This window comes from Lissotriton vulgaris, chromosome 4_1 (assembly GCF_964263255.1).
Source record: "Lissotriton vulgaris chromosome 4_1, aLisVul1.2, whole genome shotgun sequence".
NCBI classification, from domain to species: Eukaryota; Metazoa; Chordata; class Amphibia; order Caudata; family Salamandridae; genus Lissotriton; species Lissotriton vulgaris.
The window spans coordinates 635,946,496-635,965,123 of record NC_141691.1 but is presented as its reverse complement, the minus strand read 5'-3'; the positions used below and the strand labels follow the sequence as shown (position 1 = coordinate 635,965,123).

The window sequence follows — 18,628 nt, the reverse complement described above, 5'->3', positions numbered from 1 at the left end:
TATGCCCCTGAGTTATTTAACTTATCCGATAATTATTGGGTGCTTTAAATACCTTCAAGCTCGTACTTCCTACCATAAACATGGGTTTACGCATGGCTTGGAAATATGAGATGCACTCGTAATCCAGCCGATAGTGGTATATTGCAATACACTGTGAGGCATGCGTGGTAAAAACCTCTTTGTAATGTACCGCAATGTAATTTCATGCACTGGTTTGACTGATATTCACCAGAAATAGCCCGACACAACTTATTGAAGTATTTAGATCTACAAAGAAGCCTCCCTCCTTTTTTTCAGAGTTAAAGATCCTTAAGTTACATCTGAGGAATTTACTACATTATTTGATCTTCTATTATCACAATGTTAACTCTATTGCTGCCACAACTTCCCATTTCAAAGAATAACTTGAATCTCTAATTTCAAGGTTAATTGGTTTCAATTTGACAAAATCTCGGAACTGTTGAAATCCATTACCAAAGAACGCAGTCTCTGGGCAAAGGGACCCACCACCTTACCGGGCTACTTGGGAGCACTCCTCTTCTTCCCCCGCCGCCGCAGCTCCTCCAAAGCGGCCACCGAGCGGGGAAGGATTGTAGGAGAAAGACTACAATTCCCAGCATCCCCTGGACACCGGGGACCGGGACGGCAACCTCGCACTTCCTGCCTGCTCGGCATAAACTCCAGCAGCCACACCGGCTGAGCGGGGAACGCAGTCTCTGGAGAAAGTGACCCACCACCTTACCGGGATACTTGGGAGCACTCCTCTTCTTCCCCCGCCGCCGCAGCTCCTCCAAAGCGGCCGCCGAGCGGGGAAGGATTGTAGGAGAAAGACTACAATTCCCAGCATCCCCCGGACACCGGAGACTGGGACCACAACCTCGCACTTCCTGCCTGCTCGGGATAAACTCCAGCAGCCACTCCGGCTGAGCTGGGAACGCAGTCTCTGGGCAAAGGGACCCACCACCTTACCGGGCTACTTGGGAGCACTCCTCTTCTTCCCCCGCCGCCGCAGCTCCTCCAAAGCGGCCGCCGAGCGGGGAAGGATTGTAGGAGAAAGACTACAATTCCCAGCATCCCCTGGACACAGGAAACCGGGACCGCAACCTCGCACTTCCTGCCTGCTCGGCATAACCTCCAGCAGCCACTCCGGCTGAGCGGGGAACGCAGTCTCTGGGGAAAGTGACCCACCACCTTACCGGGCTACTTGGGAGCACTCCTCTTCTTCCCCCGCCGCCGCAGCTCCTCCAAAGCAGCCGCCGAGCGGGGAAGGATTGTAGGAGAAAGACTACAATTCCCAGCATCCCCCGGACACCGGAGACTGGGACCACAACCTCGCACTTCCTGCCTGCTCGGCATAAACTCCAGCAGCCACTCCGGCTGAGCTGGGAACGCAGTCTCTGGGCAAAGGGACCCACCACCTTACCGGGCTACTTGGGAGCACTCCTCTTCTTCCCCCGCTGCCGCAGCTCCTCCAAAGCGGCCGCCGAGCGGGGAAGGATTGTAGGAGAAAGACTACAATTCCCAGCATCCCCTGGACACCGGGACCGCAACCTCGCACTTCCTGCCTGCTCGGCATAAACTCCAGCAGCCACTCCCGCCTCGTGGGACGCGCGCGGGCGTCGCCGGGCTGAGCCCGGGAAAAGGGCGGGCCGTCTGTGGCCGTCCGAGGCAGAAGGAGGCAGGGCCGGGCCACCCCCCTATCATCTTCCACGTTATGGGTAAGTGCAAAAATCTTGAAAGCATGGATGCTGGGGGGAAAAAACTGTTGTCCTACCTGACAACAGCTGTAGGGGCCCTATCTAAAGAAATAGCAACTGCACAACAAGAACTGGGTCTGATTGCCAACATACCCACTACACCTCAAGCGACTTTGCAGCCAGCCATTCCCTTGGAACCTGCCATAATTATCACAAATCCCATTTCCAACACAAATCTAACACAAGGCTGAGCTCCTACAGCCCCGCACCCCGCCCTACCTCTTGACACTGTCATCCAAGGAAAACCAACGACCAAAAAGAGGAAAAAGGGGGAGGGTGACATAACCGCTAAGAAAGTGTCTGTGACTGTGGATCCTTTTAAGGAACATTTCGAAGCACTTTTTGAGGAACGGATTGAACCCCTGTTAGTGGGTACGCAAAAGACATCATTGATACTATGAACTCGTGCCTTGAAAGGTTACTAAAGAAATGCGTTCTGATTGACAATCTGCTTAAAAAATTTGATAATTTCCGCTCACTGCAGCAAAGTCGTTCTCAGGGTCTTGAGGGAACTATTCAAGCTTTAGATAAACCTCTGTTACCCTTACCTACAAATACGCCCATGGTTGTAAATAGTGTAGGGGCAGGCATGAATGGTAAGCCCAATCAAAGTTCAGGTCCCACCCACCACCAACCAGGGGAACCAAAGACTCCACCAGGTGCCGCCACCACAACTGCGGCTCACACGCTTACACAGTGTAAGGCACACCTAAATCTTCCCCCATCTGCTGCTCCTTTTGTGGCGGTCTTTGTAGGGGTACCCACGCTAGCAGAAGGGGAAGCAGAATCAACCACAGCACTTATACTGAAGGCTAGATTATGGTGTGACGATAACAGTAGTGGAGGACTAAAAATGTCATCTAGCATAATTTTTGCTAGAAGAGTGGGTTGGGTGGGTCACCGAGCCAAAATAGTGCAGGGTGACTGCGTAGTGGTGAACTTTGAGAACATACAATGCCCAGACAGACTTTTTGGGGATGCCTCAGAAATCCGAGAAAATGACACCCTTAGAGCAGTCCCTTTGGTTTTTTTTTACCCCCCTCAAAGGCGGACCACTCTATTTGGAAGTTATTCCAACATACTCCCTAGAAAGGGCCCAGTGAGAAATGAGTGGCAAACAGTACCAAACGGTACAAATCAATGTAGAACTACCCTCACCAATACTGACTCCAACTTGGCATTGGTAAATAGATTTTCCCCACTAGCAGACCTTGACACCAACGACTGGCAACCAGCTTTAGCACAACTCCCCACACGACCATCTTTGGGGGTGGGGGGCTCTAAGCTATGTAAATTTATTAGCTGGAATGTTGCAGGCACAAGAGTTAAAAGGTCTGATTCTCTTTGGGTCAACTTTATTTCCAGATACCATGTGTTAGCCTTTCAAGAAACGTGGGTTATTTTCTAGATGGTTTCTCAAGATTTATTGTGCCCGCAACACCAAGTAGTACAGGGAGAGCGAAAGGGGGCCTCATCTCACTGTTTTCCTTAGATCTGGTGGGGTCTATTAAGCAGTTAGAGTATGGTTCCCACAACATCCTAATAATTGAATGGACAGTCTCACCTGATTGTATTGTCCTGGTAATTAATTTTTATAACTCATGGGTAAGGGCAACTGATAAAGATCATGTGGACCTTTTGGAAATCTTTCTATACAATTACAGACAAAATACACATACTCAGTACGAGCTTATTTTAATGGGTGATTTTAATACTCATCAATGTAAATTACCATGTCACACAGGATTATTCGAGGGTCAAAATGGTGCCGATTCCCCGCATTTCGAACATACCAAATCAGGGGAAGCACTTGAGATATTCCTAGCCAGCTTTAATTTGTACGAACCGCCGAATTCGGGGGGTAGTGATATGGTACCCACCTACAAAGGCTCGGTCAACGGGTCGACCATTGATTATATTTTCACCTCCCTTGGTCTTATTCCGAGGGTGGGGGAATATAAGGCGGTGGTCTCACCCTTTAGTGACCATAATCCTCTGCTAGCTGAGTTAATCTGGAGTGACTTATGGCGCAAACAAGTGGGTCATCCCAAGGTTTCTGCCTCAGCGGTGCCTAGTGACCAGGGCAGACGGCTAAAGTGGGGTAAGGTGGTACAAGAAACCTTTATGACTAACCTACTACCAAATATTGAGGGGTCAATGGCTTTCTGTTTGGATCAAACTGTTTCCAATCACCAAATTATAATGGCCTTTGATTCCATCTGCGTACAAATTTCCAGGGATCTTACAGTACCCCAATCACAACTCCCTCCGAAGCCCTATAAATTGTTTGATACCAGCTGTTCATGCACTTACAGATCTTTAAAACGTGCAGTAAAGGCTATTCCGAGGGACAAGGCACTAATTTCCAACCTGAGCCGGGAATATGAATTAGCCATAAAAAGGAGGAAAAATACCATCAAAAACAATGCTTGGCATGATCTCCTCACGATAGAAGTCCTTAAAGATAGTAAGAGATTCTGGGATATCATAAAGCACCCGTTCTTTACAGGGGATGACAATACTGCCCTAGACTGTGTTATACCAGATGAAAAGTGGGTACAACATTTTAGTAATGTGTATGGTGGTAAGGGTAGTACAGCTTTTAACACTATGGTGGAGGGCCAGGTCTTACCAGAGGTGGAGTTTAATGAGGAGGAGGTGCTCAAGGCAATTATTGAGTCCTCTAAAAATAAGGCACCGGGACCAGACGGCGTACCGGTGGACTTCTTTAGACACTCCCCAATAGCTTGGTCTCAGGTGCTCACGAGAGTTTTCAGGGCAGCTAACAATAATATAATTCCGGCAACATGGGCAACATCCATCATAGTACCCATCTACAAAAAGGGAAGCCGTGAGGACCCTGGGTGCTATAGACCTATCTCCCTCATTGACTCTGCCTTTAAGATCTTGGGCAGAGTATTACTAGCTAAATTGAGGGATGGCCTGGAGAGTTGTGGAGGACTTTCAAACATACAGTACGGTTTTAGAGAGAACCGGGGCACCCTGGACCAATGCTCAAACTTGCACCTTTTAGTCTCCAAATACACGGTGGCCGGGAAGGGGTTTGTATATTTGGCTTTCATGGACCTCTCCTCGGCCTTCGATTTGGTGAATAGGTACAAGCTATGGTCCCTACTATATGAGCTCCGAATAGAGGCCTCCTTAGTAGCTCTCATTGCAAACTTGCACCAGGGTTTCTCAGCCAAAGTGCGGGTCTCCAAGGAGGGTAGGTGTACCGATAGTTTTCACTCTGAGAAGGGGGTGCGCCAGGGTTGTATCTTGGCCCCCCTTCTCTTTACGATCTATATTAACAGATTGGGGAAATACCTTGAAGCAGGGAATGCTGATGTACCACGTATAGGAGGAATGCAGATCCCGGCACTCCTATACGAGGACGACGCTGTTTTAATAGCGCGTACGGCCAACGGCCTACAGATCCTTCTGGATCTTTTTGGTTCTTTTTATGGAGAACCTAGACCTAAAAGTTAACATAACAAAATCCCATACTATGATTGTAGGCAGTCAGAGACATAAGCTGCACGTAAAATCCTTCACTTGTAGGGGAGAGGCACTCTCTAGGGTCCCTGTCTTCCCATACCTGGGGGTCCTATTTGACGAGAGAGGTTCATGGGGCCCCCAGATAAAGGTGAAGAGTATATCTCTTGCCCGCTCTACATCAGCCCTCCTGGCTTTTACAAAAAGACTGGGGGCCAAGCCTATGGAGGCAGTGTTAAAGGTTTATAATAGCAAGTGCATTCCTATTGCTTTGTATGGGTCTGCCTTGTGGGGGTATGTCAACCAGGATAAAATTCAGAGGGTGGAAAATGGGCTTATTAGACAATTTTTATCTGTCCCTAAGTCCACTCCGACCCTCCCCATCCACGAGGAAGTTGGTCTACCCTATATAGCGGATAGGCTTAAGTTGGCTCCATTAATCTTTTGGGCTAAAACATGGATGAACTCTGAAATGATACTCAACCACAGCATATTGGAGGATGTGATCACACGGGACCGGGCTATGAGAATTCCCTGGTTGAAATATATTAAATCCTCTTTCACGTCACTAGGGAGACCGGAGCTTTTTTCAACTCCACTAAACATTAGGACGGAGGATGTCAAATGAATTAAGCAGGAATTTCTGGTGAGGGCCTGTTCACAGAGAGAGGAGGTGGAATTAAGAAAACCTCTTGTTAGAGCCTATTCGATTTTAACTACCACTCCTTCTCTGGAACCCTATTTAAAAATTGTCACTAATCCACTCCACGGATCCCTGCTAACAAAATTTAGAATGAATCTAATGCACTATTCACTTGGCTGTTTTCATTCGTGGGCTAACCCTGAAGATGCCCCACCCTGTGGCTGTGATAAGTTTTCAAACCAGGACACTCTCCATTTTATGTTCTTTTGTAGGCATTATACTGTTGAGAGGCAAAAATATTTAATCCCAATCCTGAAGGATACCGGTTTTACCCAAGTCAGACCAGCATTAATTTTTTTGCAAACACTGCCTAACACTTATATTATGTTCAGTGTCGCAAGTTACCTAACAGCTGCTTTTAGATCAAGGTGTAAGAGGGTCCCTCAAACTGTCCCCTTTTAACCTGTTTACACTCTTAATTAAATTTTAACATATTTTTAATGCATTGTCAATATTTTATTGATTATGAGATGTAACTACATATATTGTGGATTTTAAATTTGTTTGTACTGTATTTGCCTTTTATGATTTTAAAAAAAATCGAATAAAGTATTTTGACTGGCTGACATTACCAAAGAGAGCCTGCAAACCATTCCTCAGACTCAATTCTGGTTAATATTGCTAAAGACATGTCTTACACGCTCTTGCCACACAAATTAGTTCAGCTCTCCATTGCAGAAGGACTGCCTTGAATTTGGCCAAGTCACTCCCCACCTAATGCGAAAAACATCCACAGGTAAGGGTGATATCATCATTTTTCCTGCTGTTGCAGGACTACCCTTGCTCGCAAAAGTTATTGAAAGTTGTGTTGCTACGAACCTTACACGATATATCTCTTAAAGCGATCTTTTTGATGAGTTTTAATTTCGCTTCAAAAAGAGCAACTGCTCTAAAACTGCCTTGTTCCAGGTATTTAATAGTGCATTTTGCAGCTTTGATTTAGGCAGTTTTAGGCAGTTTTTCTCTTTTGGTCTTCCTTGACTTATTTACTTCCTTTGATACAATAAACCATTCTCCACTCCTTAAGCTCCTCAAGGAATGCAAAGATATTGATGGTGTAGACCTCAAATGGTTTGTCTCTTACTTGACTAACGAGCTATGGCGGATTAAGCTTGATAATTGCTTTTCCAGTTTGGCTGCCTTGACACACGGGGTTCCCCAGGGTTTCATAAAGACCCTAACTCTCTTTATTCTTTTTTTTGTTTCTTTTTATTAAAATATAAACAAGCAAGGCATGAAAGATGTTATACAAAGTGCCAGTTCAATCAAGGAAGGAAAGAAAATACAATGAGAAGCAATCAACATAAGGAAAGGGGAGGGGGGGACAGGGGCCAAACTTAATAAAGATACAATAAAGTAGTCAAAATGCATGGGTCAGGGGGAAGGTGGAACATCAATGTTATCTACTGCAGGCGGTGTACATATGTTTCCACGATAACTATTCCAAGGTCCCCACACTCTACACCACTTCCAGGGACGGCCCCAGGCCAGATACACAGTCTTTCCCTGAACATACACCAATTCATGTTTTCCTTCCATACTTCCACTGTAGGAGGCCTCTGGGACCCCCACAACTGAGCAATATCTCGCTTGGCAATCATGGCCCCCAGGAATGCCCACTGAGTCTGAGCTACATTATAATCTGTGGGTTCCCAAACATTCAACAAGCAGCGTCTGGCCTATGGCAAGAGAGCAATACCCGTCACTTCCTTCATAACCTCATGGACCCCCGCTACAAAAAGCAGCAATCTCACGACATTCCCAAATAATATGGAGAAAAGTCGCAACCCGCCCACACCCTCGCTTGCATAATCCCTCCTCAGAAAAGCCCATTCGGACCAAACGGGGGCCCGTGATTTAAATCCTGTGGAGGATCTTAAGTTGTACCAGTCGGAGTCGAGCTGGAATCGTGACCTCCTTGGGAGGAGAGATCGCAGACTGCCAGTCCTCGTCATCCAATTCAAGGCTGTCACGTGTCCACAAGTCCCGAAGATGTAACAGGGGGTCTGACCTATTATTAATTAATTTCTTGTAAACAAGGGAGATAGTGCTGTCGGGTACATGGCCATCCAACAGTCTATCTTCAAGTGGGGACGATTCCAGAATTACCTCACCCAAAGGGAAAACCAACATTAAGGCATGGCGAACCTGAACATAGCGGAAGTACTCTGTGTCGCCCAATTCAAACTCCGTCTTTAACATCTCAAACAATTTCACCTGGCCCTTAACCCAGAGGTCACCCACCTTACTGATACCGATGAGGTCCCACTTATCGAACCCCTTGGTCTTACACAGTTCCCAAGCTTGTCCGAACCGAAAAGCGGGTCGCTAGAGTCAAGCGATCTTTCCACCCCAAGGAACTATTAGCGTCCTGCCACGTACGCACTGCCATCCTCGTAGGCCCCGACAGAGTCTTGGCCACCGATTTTGAGTGCAGTGCCCTATAATAATTACCCCCGGGCAACAGCCATCTATCCATAGCAAAAGCAGGATTCAATTCAGGACCATATATACCATGAATAATGGCCCCCAATTGAGAAGCCCAATAATAACGTTTGATGTCAGGGAGAGCGATACCCCCGTCATACCATGGGAGCGTCAATTTGGCAAGAGCAATACGAGGCCTACCGTCCCATATCAACTTCCTCTGGAGGTCTTCAACAGCACGAAAATAGCTAGCGGGAACTATATCAAGAGTGTTCTGGAGAGCATACAGAAAACGAGGCAGAGACATCATTTTAAATAGGGCCGCACGACCGAGCGGTGAAAGAGGGAGTTAACACCAACCCGCGACATCATGTTACAATCTAGCCAGGGGTGGGAAAGGTTCTGTTCATACCGGGCCACAGGATCCAATGAGATATAGATACCAAGGTGTTTAAACCCCGTCAGAGTCACCTGAATAGGGCAGGGACGTGGAAGAAGAGGGACGTCGCCAGAAAGAACGTATAAGCAGGATTTCGCCCAATTAATAATCAAGCCCGAGTTCCTACCGAAGGGGCCAAGACATTGCACAAAACCATCAATGACTTCCGGGGTGAGGTCAAATACAATAAGATATCATCTGCGTAGAGCGAGATGATCTTCAAAATCAGGAGACCATTGAATTCCCTTAATCGAGGGTTCCCATCGGATCCATGCAGTGAGGGGCTCTAGGGCTAGGGCAAACAGTAGCGGAGACAAGGGACAACCCTGATGAGTGCCTCTCCCAAGACTAAACGGAATAGAAACACGACCATTCACAACAATTTGCGCAAGGGGGTCCTCGTAGAGAAGCTGCACCCAGCGAATAAAACCGGGGCCAAACCCAAATTTAGCCAACGCAGCCCACGGTATCAAAAGCCATTGTGGCATCCAACGACGCCAAGACGGCAGGCTCACGAAACGTCGCAGCTCTCGCGAGAACTCCATGCAGATGCCTAAGATTCAGGGCAGTATTTCTATGCGGGATGAAACCGGATTGATCCGGATGTATCAACTCACTGATAACGGTGATCAAACGGTTAGCCAGCAATTTTGCGAGGATATTAAGTTCTGCGTTCAAAAGAGAAATCGGCCTATATGATGTGCACCAATCCCTCGGTTTCCCCTCCTTATGGATCACCACAATGGTCGCTAGACGTTGATCACTAGGGAGAGAACCACACTCATGAGACTCCAAAAACATATCTCTTAAATAGGGTGCTATCTTGTCAGGCCGCAACTTGTAAAATTCAATAGGCAGGCCTTTGGGACCCATAGCCCTTCCCGAACGCAGGGAGCAAATCGCAAGAGCCACCTCGTCTGCGGTTATTGGAGCATCCATTTGTTCCCTATCCAGATCAGAAAGATGCGGTAGAGCAATATCACGCAACAATAGATGTGAATCCTCCTCCGGCCTCTCCGACACAGGGGAGTACACTGACTGAAAGTGATCCACAAAGCACTGAACAATCTCCTCAGGGTCAGTAACATGACCACCGCTCGCCGTCTCGATCATAGGCACCACACGACTGGCCCTATCCTTCTTATCCAGCCGCGCTATCAGTTTGCCTGCTTTATCTCCCACATCATATAGCCGTCCCTGTTGCTCTCTACTCATGGCCTTAGCCGCATCAGTAACTAACGCCCTATATTCCAACTGTTTAAGTCACAAAACATGTGTCTTGACACAGGTAACCTCCCGCTCCAGGCCAAGCTCAAGGGCCGCTATCTCCGCTTCGATCTTAACCACCTCCTCATTCCTTTATTTCTTAACGCCTGCGATTAACGACAGGGCCTGGCCCCTAAGGACGGTCTTGAAAGCCACCCAAAGTGACACCGCAGACGAAACCGAACCCTCATTTTCAAGAAAATATTGGTCAAGAGATTTTACCAGGTCCGCACGTGTTTTAGGGTTCCGGAGGTACCAGGGGTTGATCGGGGCTACCCGACCCTCTGTCCCAGAATTGGACTCCATACGAAGCCATAGTGGAGAATGATCAGAGATCCCCCGAGCCAGATGCTTAATCTCAGTAACAGAAAGCGCCTGTGCAGCCGGCATCAAAACATAATCAATTCTAGAGAGACTACCATGAGCGCCCGAGTGAAAAGTGTACTGCCGCTGAGAGGGATGCAACAATCTCCAGCAATCCCCCAAGCCCAGAGTATCAATGAAATCGTGAAGTAAGTTCTGCGCCCCCCTAAGATCCCTAGGTGGATGTCGATCAGCCATACCAGAAACCACAGCGTTAAAATCACCACCTAATAGCAATGATCCCTCGGGAGAGCAAGGACCACCCGCCCCAAGTCCGCAAAAGAAGTTGACTGTAGGCCAGGGGGGACATAGACAGAAACCAGGGAAAGAGTGCGGCCCTCCCACCTACCCGTTAGAGCGACATAGCGCCCCCTGTCATCGAGGACCGTAGCGTCGATCTCCAGTGGGAGAGACGCCTTAATTAGAATACCAACCCCCCTTGAGCCGGAGGAGAACCTGGCATGGGGGACCAAACAATACCCCTTCCTGTTCATGGCATGACAAGTATTACCTATCAAGTGCGTCTCCTGAAGAAGGACCACATCTGGGGAGAGACGTTTCAATAATTGCAGCACTACCCCACATTTAATCCTATCCCCCAACCCATTCACATTCCAACTCATTCACATTGCAGTATTAGCAAACCACAGTTCGAGGCCCACTGGGGACCCCAGAAACCAGGCAAAAGGTGTCTATTCCTGTTCCATTGGTCCGCCTTCCGCCCCTCCAGATTGTTCCTCAGGTGCATGATAGTTTGGCAGAGTGTCAAGCCAGTCAGCCACCGCGTCCGGACGATCGAAAAAATAAGTGCGCTCAGGGTGTTCGATCTTCAACTTGGCCGGAAAAAGCATAGCATACTTAAGGCCCATATCACGCAGTCTCCTCTTTACCCCCAGGAAGCCAAGTCTCTGCCTTTGAACAGATTGGGTAAAGTCGGGGTAGAAGTTGATAGTAGTGTTCTCGAACTTCATAGGACCACTCATCCGCGAGGCCTGCAGGATAGCGTCTCTATCACGGAAATTGAAAATCCTTGCGATCATAGGCCGCAGTGGATCACCCACCTTTGGCTTACCACCCGGAACGCTATGGGCCCGCTCAACCGTGAAAAATGTACTCAGTCCCATGGGTGCAAGATGGTTAACTACCAGATTTTCGACGAAGAGGTCAGCTGCAGAATCTTCCGCCTTCTCCGGGACCCCGATGATACGAACATTGTTCCGCCGAGCCCTCCCTTCAAAATCCTCCAGACGACGCACAAAGAGAATATTGGAGGCCTTCAAGTTGCGGACCTCCGTCTGCAAATCAGCGACGTCACTCATCAAACTGGAAGTCTTAATGTCCAACGACTTGACTTTCTCGTTCGTTTTCATCAAGTCCGTACGGATCAGATTGACATCGATAGCCACAGTATCAAGTTTATGGGCGAGGGTCTCCATTTGTTGTCCAAGGGAGGATTTGATCCCATCTATAGTGGCCATAACGTCTTGCAGGGTCTGTTCAGTTGCCGAAGTTAAAGCATCTCTTGAGTCCTCCAGCGACCTGCCCGATCCGCTGGGAGATCCCCTAGTCTGGGCATAACGATCCATGTAGTTAGTATGGGTATAGCCACCCCGCCGAGTTGTCTTGAGCTTCTGCTTTTCCCCCTCCGGTTTCCCCACCATTGCGGAGTGCGGACTGACGTGAGGCAAGCAGACTAGGTAGGAAGGTGGCTGCTCCAGGGACCCCCAGTCGGTGGTCCAACCTCAACCAGAGGGCACACGCCCGGTATCCTCTCAAGACTCTCAAAGCGGTGAGGAGGTACACTCGGGTGCAGCGTAGGATCGCTGACCTCGGCACTATGGGGCCGCTCTCCGTCGGAACTCCCTCCGGAAAAACAAATCGAAAGGGAAAGTCAACCAGACCGGTCGACCCCGCCACTTCAGGCCGATGTTGTTCAACTACAGTCTACAGCTCGGGCACTGTGCCAACTCCACAGCTGGGCATCACGAAGGCGTAGGCCACAATCTTCTGAGCACCACAAAACCGGTTCCCGGGGCCTGATTCGGAATCGGAAAGCAGGTCTCGCCTCAACCGTGGTTCATCTTCACGAATACATCGATGAAGGACAGGATAGGTGACAGGATAGATGTGGGAGGTTACGAGGGTCTCGGGAGCCCTGTGCTCACACGGCCATTGGTCGCGCGCGAAGCTCCTGCTCTCTCTTTATTCTTTTTACCCAACCAGTTGTAATCCTATGTAAGAGCGCCAGGATGTTCTAATAGCAATATGCTGACAATTCACAGCTCTGTTTTACCATTGTCTTCTCCCAAGGATGTTTCGCATCTTGCCTAAACTTTGCAAATGGGTCTTCTCATTTTGCCTTCAAATATTCCAGTTCCTGTCCTGGATTAACTCTTGAAGTCACCTTGATTGCAAATCTGCGTCGAAGAGCATAGGAATACCGAGACGCGGAACTACAATACAGGTCACAAACTTGTGATTCTTCGTTTCTCTATATTTGCATCATGCTAGATTTTCGTGTAATTGGCTAATGAATGACCTTTCTCAGCTTTTGATCGCCTTTACTTTAGTTTCAAGATAAGTATTTTTACCATATAATATCATTTGGAAACTGGATACATAATTTGTTACTCGCATAGAAGGATTTAGCGAGGCATAAGGTCCCGGTCTTTAAGAATCCATTCAAATAGGATATTCTATTATTTAGTGTTCAGAAAAGAAGCTCTATATCAGCCCTGAAGAAGTCAATTGTGCGTCATACTGCACGACAAAACACATGTTGGCTGTTTTTGTGGTGTGAACCGAACATCTAGCTGTGTCTAGAAAAGTTTACCTTGTTCCATTTTGAGAACTGGAAAAGATTGAATAAATACATTGACCTTGGATCAAAAATTCTTTGGACTTTCTCAATACATTATGGACTATCAAGCTTACTAATTGTGTGCTCAGGGTCGTCTTTGATTGTATTTTATATGTATTTAAAAAACAAGATTTAATACAACAATATTAATGACATCGATATTTTGTTTCGATATTTTGGTAGTTACCAATATAAGTATAGGATGCCAATATTTTAGACAATGATATTTTTGTCACGATATTTTTGTATCGCAGTATTGTGGGGGGTCGTTATTCTGTCAGTGAACCACAAGTGGGAGGTAATGACATGAGCCCACTAGAGAAGCACGGGGTCCAGGAAGGCATCATATCAAAGTTGAGCTGTTTTGTGCGTGGAGTAGTGCTGTTATGGTCAGAAGTCATTCTGCATGGGTATTGACCGATTAGGCATGGGCCTGCACCATAAACAGGTCAGTAAAGAAACTCAACTGGACATTACAAACAATCATGACAATGAAATCCACTAAGGCCATCAGACTCGACTTGTTGTACCTAGACAATTCTCATACTTTGATGTGGATGGCCTTCACCTCATAGGAGAGGGTCTTGATGTATTCACGCAGACTTGTCTGAGGGTGATTGCCAGGAACAAATGACTATTGGTAGTAACCTCTGCACCCTGTGGCCTTAATGTGCAGGAAATGACCATGCATATCAGGGGTGCCAGAGTGCTTGATCGGCCATTCTCAGCAGAAGAGGTAAATTATGGGATAAGGCAGGTTGGGGGCAGGTGGACCTTTTGGTGGCATTGGCACATTTAGCTCTGCCTCAGGTTTCCTGGCAGTTTTGGGGTATAGGTTAAGATGCCACAAGGTGCCTTGGCAGGGGCAAGACCGGAGTAGGTCATAGGTAGACGTCCAAGGGGCCAGAGAAGTAGAGGGGGTGGGTGGGGGCACGTGCCACAAGGTACCCTCTTTGTTTCCCATAACTGGAGTCGTGACACATGGATCAACGGAACACCCACCATTCCACATGTTTGGAAGGTCTAAACATGCACAATAATTGCCATGTGATTCGGAGTTGACAGAGCTATGATCACCAATTCCCATCAGGAAAGGTTATCTATGGATGAGGGTGACTGGAAGGGGCGGCTGGCCTGACGGTCGGTGTGCCCACGCTTGAAGTTCCACGTATGACTGGCCATTATTATCAAAAGATGGAGATATGTCCCCTAAAGTGCATCTTTATGAATGCTATGTTTCAGATTTAGCAGCTCATGAGTATACTTTCGTGTTTCTTTTTTTAGGTTTGCAGTAGATTCTATGAGTAAAAATCTGTAGCTAAATATTCGAACTGTTTGTTCCTCCAGCGGTCGGAGAAACTCCCAGCCTTTCAATGCATTGGGAGGACGTGCGCTATCTAAGCCCATCACTGTCACCTCCTCCGTGTGGTGGTGCCGGCCTGTGATGACGCACTGCTGGGCTTCCTAAAAAGGACTCGCCGGAGCTGAGATGCAAGGCTGCTGCTAGCGCGAGCGGTCCGCGGTGACAGGCAGCCATGTGACTGCTAGTGCCCCCGGTGCAGGAGCCGGCCGAGCGTGGGCGGGGGAGTGTCTGCCGGCGTGCACTGCTTGCATAGGTAGAGGGGGCGGGCCGCATCCGGAGCGCTCCTGGGATGCAGCGCTAGATAAGAGGAGGAGGGAGGCTGCTCGCGGCATCCTGACGTCTCATCGCTGCTACACACATCTCCAGCCGAGAAGCATCCGTCCCAAGACTTCGCAGCAGCACTCGCGGGTAAGCGCCTGGGTCTCAGCTGCGCGGCTCGCGGCTCCCCCGCCTTGTGCTGTGTGCCTTGTCACAGCGCCAGGGCTTCTGGTCGGTCGTCACTTTCACACTGTGAGGCTAGTGGCGCCCTTTCTGTCTCCCTGCCCTGCCTGCTGTGGTAGGGTTAGATACAGCTACCGTGGGACAGACAGGAGGAAAGCACCTTAAATGATGCCCAACCCCACTCTTCAGCGGTGCCTCAGTGCTTCCATTACACGCTGATGACCGACGAGGAAGTACCTTTACGGTAATAACCAGCCGGGCAGGAGGTGTGTAAAGGCTGGGCATTTCTGGAAACAGAAGCGGAAGCCGGAAGGGGGTGTTTCCTGTAAATTAATCATTGCTTTTTTATGTGAGCTGTTTAATGAAAACACTTCTTGCCCTCCAGAAATTAGACTGTTATGCCTCAGCTGGCATGGGGCGTGTGCCTGTGTGTCAATATTTATAGAAGTATGTGAGGGCTGTCTGTGCCTGTGTGTTTCTTCATATGTGGTTGTGGGTTGTCTGTGAGGTGACTGCACCGTGCGTGTCCGTGTGTGATTGTGTGTCTTGCTGGTGGTGGTGGCGGATATGACCTTTTTACTTCAAGGTTAAATGGAAATGAGCCCCTGGCAGAAGAGGATGGGAGGAGGCATCTGACAGTGCGCCCGACGTGTAATTCCATTGGGAGAGGACGACCATAACGTCGATTATAGGGGTATATGCACACTCTGATATACATCAATTGCACATACGATATTTAAGTGGTGTATGCTAAACGCAAATATTTGTCTGGCATGACTGCAGTTGTAAATCGGTTGAACGTGATAGTAAGTGTGTTCGAGTGCATGCCTGCATTATCAGAGGCTATATGTACACTGGACAGCTCATGCCCCCAATATGGCGGCTGCAGCTGCATTCTTCTCCCTGATATCCTGTTTGCTCGGGAGAGTGGTGCCCACCAGGTACAGAGAAGCCCATGGGGTTGGCAGTACAGGTGCATATATACACCATAGGTTTCTTAGATATGCCGATGGTTCTGTTTTGAACTTGCATCGGCTGAATGCAAAAACATATTGATGTGTGTTGAAAACATTAGAAAAGGTTTATCATCAGATCTCTTGAAAGGCAGGAGCACATGTGCCTCACATGGCAAACATGTCAGCTTTTTTGGCCCTCCAGGAAAATGTTGATGATGAGATCGATGATATAAACATATATTTTAATACCAAAGTAAGATTCCCACATGTGGCTTCCTTCACATTCGTTCATGCGCATTGTGTCAAGCGAAAACACACGTTAAAATTCGTTGCAACAATCCTGAGCCAAAGCGGCAAGAACACCGAATCTATCCGTAGGCCGTCACAGCCAGTGTATGACGTGATGAACATGAGGGCCTTAGGCCGCCAGACCTGGATCTCAGCCTGTGGCCTGCTGGTTGCTCAGACAACTTGTAGGATGTCTTTAGGTTACCGAGCTACCCCCATCAGAGTGCGAGTGCACCTATTTTGATAGTGGCCATGCACATGGAGAGACAATGCCAATAGCTATGGATTTTGTACTTAGTATTTGATGTTGGCAGAATAATGCTGTGGGTGAACAAGGTACATCAAGCATTTTTCCTTAGCCCATTTCCTCGTGCCTACGCCCAGAAAGCACACGGGAAGGTTTCTTCGTGTTCTATGATGTAGTGTATGGGGATGTGTTCCAACAGTGTGCTCTGTATTGCAGTGTTTTTTTTAAATCTCACCGGCAGTGTTTTTTTTAAATCTCACTGTAAACCTTACCTGTGTGCCGAGGTGTCCAGCAGGTTTGATCTCTAGCCCCTGTTTAGATTCTCCCTTCCAATCCTGTGCAGTGTCAGGTTTTACGTTTGAAACCTACTCTTTTTTTCTTTACAGCTAGAAATCACATTTTCAAAAGTAGATCTGCAGGGAGGCTTTCTTTTACCTTGCCCTTCCCAGTGCAACACTCTTCTTGAGAATGTGACAACAAAGCTCTCCTCAGGTTTTCAGGAAGAAATTTAAAACTCATCTTTTTAGTTTCTTCGAGGTTCTAACTCTGTTGACCCATGCTTCCATTCTGGTGTCAAGAGACAGCGGGTGACAGCTTAGTCTTATAAAGCGTTTGTAACATAACATGCCATCAGTGACACAAATGGGAAACAATTTGTAAAAGGTGGGTAGGGTTGATTCATAAACATGGACCTATTTTGTATGTGTGCCACTCAGTAGTTATTGTTTACACCTCTTTCTGTAGTCGTCTTGCACTGCAGGTGCGGCTGTTTATTGCTTACCAACCATCAACATCAATTTTACAAACCACTAGGGTTAGTGGAGGTGACTTTGTGCATCCTTTCACCACCGATGACAACACACGGTTGACCCCTTGTGCACCTGCACTATTCTCCTGTTTGCTGCTCAGACTTAGGGGGCGGGCAAGCAGTGAAAACTACAGTAAACGTTGCCCTTGGATGTCTGTTTATTGTCTGTCCATGCTACTGTCTTCATGACCCCTGGAGCCAAAGGTTGCAAATAATGTGTGAGGGGTAAAAACCTTCAATCCCAAAGCATTGCCCATAATAAGGTCAACGGTGTTGTTTTTGTCTTGTAAACAGTATTATGGTATCACAGCTATGGACCTGTGTTCAGATGCTGTCAGTCAGCTCCATCAGAGCTTTGTACATGGTAGAAGATGCCTGGGAACCCGAACAAACGCTGCCACCCCCTGATTCCCCTTCTCATGGGTGAATCTAGCCACGCACGCTCTCAAACATCTCTGAAATCTTGCACTTAGATCTTCAGCTGAATTCAACTGAAGAACAGAGGGTGGGGACACCACACACCCAGCGGTACTCAACGGCCCTACAGAGTTCATTTTAACTCTACGGTCCTCGTCTTAGTATGATGCTGCTACCAGCGCTCCACAGCGACCTCGGGGTGACATTGCTAGCGTTTTGCAAACACTCCAAATAAATCAATTATGCTTCTTGCACCCATAATGCACCTGGACCGTTCGTCTGTCGCGGCTTTACGTGGCTTTTTGCACTGTCTGTCAAGGGGGCATCCATTTTCTTCCTTAAGATCAGCAATGTTGTCCACTCCTTTTATTTTTGACTGCAATCCATTCTAAATATGCATTCTTCACCCTGCTGCAGCCATAACCTGTGGGTGGCCTCCCTCCGTGACGTGATGGGCATGGCTCCCACATTATGTATGTAGCTAATGCTGGGTTCATGGGGACTGATCTCTTTAATCCTCGGTTTCACAGGCCACACTTTGTTTTAAGGTTTACAGTTAGGGCGTGCGTGCAGTGCGCAGGGTCGTGTTTTCACGCCCCAATACTTTATTTCAAGCTGAAGATACGCCCCCAAATTAAATTTGGAACTGTGCAAATGAGCAGGGTTCATCAGATCCAAGTCGCTCATGGTTGGCACCAATCCAATCTTTGGAAATTATTATGTCGATGTGTCCTAACGCTTCGTCTGTTAAAAAACAAAAAGTGACAGAGGTTAAAGCGTCGGCTCTACCCCTTTCCA

The 18,628-nt window shown here is 47.8% G+C and overlaps 1 protein-coding gene across 3 annotated transcripts in view; it reads left to right on the top strand.

The window, feature by feature from the left end:
- Window positions 1-14,798: 14,798 nt before the first annotated feature.
- UPP1 (uridine phosphorylase 1) overlaps window positions 14,799-18,628 on the top strand; it is a 117,325-nt gene continuing 113,495 nt past the window's right edge. The window contains exon 1 of one of the 3 annotated variants that reach the window (XM_086964893.1): window positions 14,799-15,081. The gene's annotated coding sequence lies outside the window, so the exon portion shown is untranslated. The other 2 variants (XM_086964895.1, XM_086964894.1) reach the window with 2 other exon arrangements.